At 40.4% G+C, this 6,403-nt stretch overlaps 1 long non-coding RNA gene across 1 annotated transcript; it reads right to left on the bottom strand.

Moving 5' to 3' along the window:
- Window positions 1-2,500: 2,500 nt before the first annotated feature.
- On the bottom strand, window positions 2,501-3,695 carry LOC121692030. Its single transcript, XR_006025222.1, has 2 exons — window positions 3,401-3,695; window positions 2,501-2,602 (listed from the first exon to the last, which is right to left on the bottom strand). It is a non-coding gene; the product is annotated as an uncharacterized LOC121692030 (long non-coding RNA).
- Window positions 3,696-6,403: the final 2,708 nt, after the last annotated feature.

Below are 6,403 nucleotides of genomic sequence, written 5' to 3'. Positions count from 1 at the left end.
CTAAAGGAGATGAAGAGCAGCTTCAAGAAACACCAAGTCTTGTTCATTGTTTATGCCTTTATCTGTCATTATCTGTTCACAACAACTACAAGAACTTCCCACTCTGCAGTGTGTGTCCTACAGAGTTCTACATGTCAGGATCTTCAGTTAATCTCTTCTGAATGTAACTCAGGAAAGCAGCAGAGATCTGTCTTTGTTAACCAAGAGCAATACATTCACACTTAGCAGACACTGTGGTCCAAAGTGATTTATTATGTCCATTATATTGCAAAGGATTACATTGTCCCCGGAGCAACTTTGGGTTAAGTGCCTTGCTCAAGGGCACTACGGTAAAACCTGGGAATTGAACCCACAACTTTCAGGCTACTGCACGCTAGCCCAGCTCCTTAACCACTAAACTACCGCACCATGCAATACCGCCGGTCACTGCCAAATTTCCAACAAATTTCTCAATGAATTATGACCACTATTATGGTTCCAAGACAGTTTGTCAAGATCCAATGATGATATTATCATGAAAGGTATAAACACATCAATGAATGACAACCTGTTGCTTTCATTTCTGAATGTTTTACTGTTTTTTGCCATCTTTCAAAACTGAGTATATTCCTGGTTTAGGGAGGGGGCAGTGGATCACAAGACGTGGAAAACTCAGAAAACAAAATGGCGTTCAAAACAGATGTTTGGGAGGAGCATAACGGAATTTGCCACGCCCCTAGCGTGACACTCTGTCAGGTAACTTATCCCCAGTCTATTGCTTCAAACCGCGACATTTGCTTCCGTCGCTCTCTCTCAACCCACCCCCTCCCCTAAAACCTCCTGTCTTCCTCAGTCAGGGATGGGATGGGGGTGTCCTGCATAAATCCCGCTTGACACCTGCCTCTGCACTCAACCTCTGCACGATTGCTGTAAATCGCTTCATGACCCTATCTATAAACCTGCCAAGGCAAACCTCGCTAGAACCGCTCTGCTCACCTCTCCTAGCAGTTCTACCAGAAAGACTCTGTTGACGGGAATATAATAAATATAATATAATTCTACTCAGAATCAACAGCCAAAAGATAATGCATGAAAGATAAAAATGCATGAAAGATAAGCATAACAGACTCTTGTGCATAGTAAACAGTCTTTGGTGTAGGTCCCTGTCAGCCCATGACTAGAAAGTCTCAGAGCAAATGGAGAAGACAGAGGAAAGGAGCCCAACTCTGGGTCTCTAGATGGAGATGTTCTGTACTGATGGTCATTGGGTGCAGGAAGGGACGTCAACGGTAGCCTGCTGAGAGAAGCAAATAGGGGATGTATTATTAGATGTCCGACATACACCTTGAGTCTTCCTGGTAAGACTTTTAAGAATGCTTAAGCTAACATGCAAATTTGGAACGTGAACTCATGGAATACTGATTCTTTGACTGACTTCAGAGCCGCTTTGGTTGATGAAATTCATTTTCTACTCATTTTGATACCAAACTCATTTTTTACCAACTGCTTCAAAAATAATATTGCCACAGCAGAAAATCACATTATGATGCTTTGTATTTCTGGAGTTACAACTTTATGGAAACCCTAAACCATCCATCCACAAACATCCATAAATGATGGGCTATCAATTATACATTTATCATCTCAGTTTTTACGTAACATCCTTCTTTTTTGATGGTCAAACTATGGGTTACACTTTACCTGATGGTATCTACATAAAAGTGATATGACACTGTCATGAACGTGTCATAAACATTATGAGCAAGTCATAAACATTTATGACATAACGCTTCTGTCACTCGCTTCTGTCAAGTGTCATTTGGTTTTTGTCATGAAGTTATGACAGTGTCATGTCACTCTTATGTAGATGCCGTCAAGTAAAGTGTTACAAAACTATGTTTATATAAACCACAACTAATGTATACATCTTCATTACAATTAATGTTGTTTCCAAAGACTTCAAAGACTATTATTACACTGAGTATTTGACGACACAAGCAACAGGCTTGATTGTTGTTGTCCTAGCAGTACAACCAAGATCTTATCTCTCGTCTCAGCATCCCCTCACATTCTCTTAACAGTATTGCGGCCCTGCACTCTAAAAAACATTGGGTTAAAAACAACCCAATTTCAACCCAATCACTGGGTAAATAGTGGTCGAGCCCAGCACTGAGTTATATTAGCCCCGAAAATTGGGTTGTTCGGTCAACCCAATGAGTTGGGTTGATAGTCTAACCCAAACATTGGGTTATCGTAACAAAACTGTTAGGTTAAACCTACATAATTGTTGGGTAGGCTATCTTATATAACCCAGGATTTATATTATTTTCACTGTCATTTCTGGGTTATGCTGACCTAATTTATGGGTTATTCTAAGTATCTTATTTTTCTCCTTAATCCAATCATATTAATTGATAATAATTCAAATAAATGTTTGCAAATCATTAATGTTACAATATAATGTTTTAAAATCCATCCAATGGGCAACAATAGCCATGCAATGAAATAAAACAGTTGGACATTTATTTATTTTGCAGTTTATTTTTTGAACAGATAGCTAGAAAAAGCTTGTGATACTTCCATGAAGGCAGGCAGATTCCACCGTCCGTTTTGGGGATCACACCTGTGAATCAAAGAAAAAAAAAGAGTGCATTAATCACTGTTATTTACATAACTTTATATCAAGATTTCCATGAACCATTATCATTGAATGATGTTGACAAACATTAAAAATCCACCAGGAGACAAAATATTAGCGCAACACACTCGGAAACCATGACCACCTATGGAGTTGTTATAATTGTAGCACTAGCTTCTAGTTCTAGATGCTAACGTTACCGGGTAACGTCAGCTAAATGACTGTCTGATGCTACAACCAGAGCCCGTCTTCTTTGCTACAACCAAAAACACCCAGTAAAGTTAAGTTACATGGCTATAATATGAAGCTACCCTGAATGAATTAATGAGATGTTGTTTGCCATTATTATTACTGTACGTGTGGCTTGTGAAGAGACTAACATTACTTCAACTGTGTTGGCTAATATTAGCTGATGTTAGCTGCAACCATAGTCTAGGCTACAACCACCACGAAGCATATTTAATTAGCATTGATGCTAGCTATATGGTCGGCTAATGTTAACCAGCTTGGTATGCTCATTTTAGTATGTTGTAAAAGTTCGTTTTGTTTCTGTCAGCAGTTCATACCCAGTGAACAAAGAACTATGTTTTTATGAGTCTGTCTTTGTGTATATTTAACACGAACAGTAATTGTAAGTTAGTAGGCTACTTCTATACTCTTTGGGCTGAACGAAATTGGCAGGCAGAATATCCATTCATATCATGAAGGGTAGCTTCTACATCTCTGGGTGGACTTTTAAAATCCGTCTGGATAAAACATTTAAAAAAAGTTAAAGATACATACCTTACGAAATCGCCTGATTTCCATTGCATGCTGACAGCTGGTGGACTGGACGGTTGGAAGAATAACGATGTTTTTTCGAATTCTCAAATAACTATGCAGCTGTGTTAAAGTCACCCAGGTGCTGGGTAGTGTACTCCACGTCGGGTGGGAGAGAGGAGGGGCGCTGTTCTAAACTATCAACCCAACAAGCTGGGTTACAGAAAATAACCCAACATGAGTCAAAACAACCCCACAAAATGCCCTGACAGCCTCAACCCAACGTTTGGGTTGAGAAAATAACCCAGTATTTTTTAGAGTGTGAGCTGAAGGCTTCTGTGCCTTGAGGAGCTAGCTGTGGAACAACATGTGTTCATCTCGCGTTCCTCAGACCAGTGAAATCTCAGCTCGCTGTATTTTGAGCGACTGAGGCTTGGACATGCCATCTTAGGGTCTGGAGTGATCTCAAAGGTACACTAACTGTAGCTAGTTAGTTAGTTAGGTATTGCTAGTCAGTTTGGGGATTGTTAGGGATGATACCATTTCTCCAGTATGAAAAACAGGTCTCGGTGAGCCAATGCCTTTGCACTATTTACACTATAGCAGAGAGCCTATAAGAACAACCAATACAACGCCTTTACGATCTGTACATGAGACTGGATAGGCCACACTTTCTGAAAAGACCCCAGCCTTACAAAGAGGCTTTGGAACGGAGCACACAAGAGCAACGGGGAAGAGGGAGAAACACCTGGAGCAGAGAGCCATCATCTGACCTCCGTACACACTGATGCGGAGAAACAAACACTGTGGGAATGACACAGTGGTCTCCCCTACATCCTCCAATGGAGCAGCATAAGTAGGGACAAAGTCACAGCAGATGTACTGTATGTCCTGCTAGTGGAAAGGATCATTTCCTGTCAAATGAAACTGAGGTCAAATAGACTATACACAAAATGGTCCTGTGACGGTGTCATGACCTGGGAAGGTATCCAATAATGAAAAGTGATTTAGGAAAATCAAGCAGTGGTAATAGAAAGCTGAGATTTGGCTGTTGGTTTGACAAGTACAAGGTAATAACAGTTGCTAGAATCGTCCTTTATAACAAAAACAGGTGTCAGAACAAACAGAGATGCCATCCTCTCCTCATCATGCTTCACTCTGGGATGGATAGCTTATGTCGCTGTGTGAGGAGGGAAAAACAGACGTTTTGTTTTTGTACCGTTCAATTGGAAGTGTCTGTTTTCTCAGTTTCAACCATTGCACTGTCAAAATATGGCAGAACTTATTTCCTCATTTCACCAAACAGCATACATTGTGTAAATGTTACAGCCACTAACACATCAAGCAAATCAAATTGCCCCACACTGTTTGTCAATGGCATATACTTGACCAAAACATGTATCACTCACTGCTTACCACAGCTTCTCAATTTGAATGTCTTTGTCTCCTGGGCCACTAGGGGCCACTATGTGACAAGTGTTTTCATATGTGAACTTCATCTGTGGAAATTATGGACTACAAGGTTAATGAAGACACATGGCAATAACAGAGGGGGGGGGGGGGGGGGGGGGTCCAGAGAAATTTGTAAACTACAATATGTCTTCATCAAAGGGGTTGGTGATCCTGCACATGATCCTACTGCGCCGAGTTCATCAGCTAAGTGTTCAACTGAGCTTGCTGAGTTTTTCAGGATCCAATTCAAGGAAGTATAATTCAAGGAACTATTATTTCTCCTGAGCCATCCTGATACTGTTTCCGATCCTTGGGGCCACTATGATCATATCATAAGGGGGAAATCACAAGCTGCGTTATCTCACTCTTGTCTTTCCTCTAGGTGTTATATTTGCTCTCAATACTCAATAGCCTTAGCCAACTACAGCTTTCATAGGCACAACTCTATAATAGCTTCTTCTTTATCTTTTTTCTGTTTTATTAGTTTTGTAAGTAGATTAGCCTACATCTGTAATAACTTATTTTAGGTTGAAAACCTTTAATATATAAAAGGAAAAGACAGAAAAAAGCTCTTTCAGTCAGGAAGAGAGGATAGGTTATAGGATAGGTTTAGCTGTTATCCAGCATGACAAATGACGACGCCAGAAACTATATATATCCTTACTATATACATATATATATATACAGGGGCGTCGCTAGCTATTTAAAACATTCGGTGCTAGAGCCCAGAAGTTAGAGTTCTTTTTTGTCCGGGGGTTCGCGGGTTTCTCCCCCAAGAGATTTTGAAAATCGTGCTGATGAACATGCAATTTTAACCTACTTTGAGAATGAAAAGGAAGGCCAATCGTAATGACTCACGTCAAGGCATTCTGAATATTTTGATGTTTAAAGACCGTGTAAGGAGAACCAGGCGCGCCTGCAGGTGTACGTCCGTACACACTGTGCGTACCATCAGGCTACTCAACAGCGAGAGAAAATGTCCCTTGTGTGTGTGTGTATTCACACCAAATTGGCCTACCATACCTTCCCAACTATGTACAGTATCCCATTAGCTGCATGCCATCAGGCTATTTACCATTTTCTATTACGTAAAGTTAGTGAACACATTATGTTTGAGCAGGAGAGAGAATACGCATGAAGCCACGCAATAGGCTACTTGTTGTTTTCTTTTACTCGGCTATCTATATGGTTATCAGCACACAATGTTGAGCTAATTCACGAACTCAATACTCATCATGGATATCACAAGTTTTAAACAACGAAAACAGAAAGGATGGAGGCAGCAACGCTAGGAGTTATTCCAGATGGACAAGGTAGGCAATTGGTGTGCTTGTCAGAACGTTAGACTGCACTAAAGCCAGACGTCACGTTACGCTAGAACAAAACTAAAGGTAACTTTAGCCTGTATAGGGCTTTATCAAGTTGTCCAAATGAATAGGTCATTGTAGACGTTGTCGTTGTATTATTGCATGTGGATGTTGTTATGCTATGTAGGCTACTTTTTTGCTGACTGACCAATGCACGGACCTAAAACGGACAAATATTGTTCACGAGTGAATTATTTTTTTTGCGGGG

Source organism: Alosa sapidissima, chromosome 2, assembly GCF_018492685.1.
Source record: "Alosa sapidissima isolate fAloSap1 chromosome 2, fAloSap1.pri, whole genome shotgun sequence".
NCBI classification, from domain to species: Eukaryota; Metazoa; Chordata; class Actinopteri; order Clupeiformes; family Clupeidae; genus Alosa; species Alosa sapidissima.
Note: the sequence above shows the minus strand (reverse complement) of the source record. Positions and strands in the feature narration are given on the sequence as shown.